This window comes from Calypte anna, chromosome 13 (genome assembly GCF_003957555.1).
Source record: "Calypte anna isolate BGI_N300 chromosome 13, bCalAnn1_v1.p, whole genome shotgun sequence".
Lineage (NCBI taxonomy): Eukaryota > Metazoa > Chordata > Aves > Apodiformes > Trochilidae > Calypte > Calypte anna.
In genome coordinates, this window is record NC_044259.1 from 1,890,275 (window position 1) to 1,892,012 (window position 1,738).

A 1,738-nucleotide genomic window follows, 5' to 3' on the forward strand; every position below is an offset into this window, starting at 1 on the left:
CTCTCATCCTCATCCTCTCTCCCGTCCCTTTCTCCTTTTGCCTTCTTTCCTGTTATTCTTTCTTTTTCTCTTCTTTTTTCCCCCGTCTCATCATTACTTTCTCCTTGTTCACTCACTCGTTGATCCCCCGAAAAAAACTTTGTTTCGTAGTTCTTCTTCTTTTTCCTTCGTCAGTTGTCCTTTTTCCTGCTTTCTTTTCTCTTACTAAGTTTTTATCTTCCCGCTCTGCTTATTTTTTCGACCCTTTCCTCCTCCTTTTGTCTTCTTCCTCTCTCCTCTTTTGCTTCCATTTCTTTTTTGCCATGTCGTGCTCAACTCGTTTGCTTCCTTTTCTTCACATCCTTATCTCTTCTTCTTCTCTTCTATCAGCTACCCACTCACCTCCGGCTGCGAAGCCGAGACATCAGACACGGAGCCAGCAGTACTAATTACGGGTCAATCAGTGCTCATTATGGGCTAGCAGAGCCGGAGAGCGGCTCTCTAACCATAGGGGACGCTCTTAGGGACCAGCTCTGCTCAGCGTCTCATCCACTGCCAACAACACATCGCCAGTGGGAGAGAAGAAAAACCAAAGGGGTGGGAGTTTCTGCCAAGAGGGGAGAGAAAACCAAAGGATCCATCCCACCATACCGAATCACCAGGTCTTCCTACATCTGACCACGGACACCACATCCTCTGTTTCCTGGCAAGTCTCATTCACAGACAGATAGACAACGAGAGCTTCAGAGAAGGCTGGCAGCAGGATCCACATCTGGAAAAGCTTCTCTTTGACCAACAACTTTCCTCATCAACAAAAATCAACTAAAGGCCAGTTTGGCAGATGCCATCACATCTGGCAGCAATACCAAAGAGACAGGAGTGGGAGGATATGCAGAACTTCTGGATGTTCTCAGAGGAGCCCATGGAAAGGAGATCCATACACAGGGACACCTCTCGAGTCTCTCTGCTGGCACCTGCTCTTTTATCCCACGGGAAACAGAAGCAGCTAAGTGGCTGTTTTACGTTTCCTCCTCAGAGACCAGAATCTCCATTGCCCTCAGATAACACTTCTCCCTGCTCAGGGTCACAGTCCCCAGGACACATGTCCAGGCCCCACTCACATGCTCCTCACCACAGAACCCGGGTCCTGCTCCAGCTCAACATCTGAAGCCTGGGCTGAGCATAACCCAGGCCTGTGCACATCCACACCTTCCCTCACTCAGAGCCATCACTGACACAGTACCCAGACATTGCTCCACCACAAGAATGGCTCCCACTTAGAAACCCCTCTCGGAGCATGACACAGCCCTCTCTGCTTAGAGCTCTGACACAGTCCACACCCACTGCACTCTGCAAGAGAATAACATCAAGTGCTGAAGCATCAGAACACTCACAGTGCCAACAGGATGGACATCCCATTCATATACTTATGGAATTCTTAAAGAGTCTGTGATTAGAGCTGTGACAGCTCTGATCCCAGTTCTCATTGATTTTATTGTTTGGGAAAATCACACCAAGTGCAGAAGCACACGTGCACACACGGTATCAGGGAGGGGGGAGAATTCTTACCACAGAAGAACAGGGCTGGACTGCTCTGCAGGGATTGGCAGGTACTCCCCACACATCAGAATGAGCCACACAAGATCACAAGACACAGCATCTCTACTGGGGCTAAGTTTGCAAGCACCCAAGGAGGGGAAGTCAAGAACACAAAGATGACACCCACCTCTTCACTTGTCCTTTATATCCTGACTAAAGG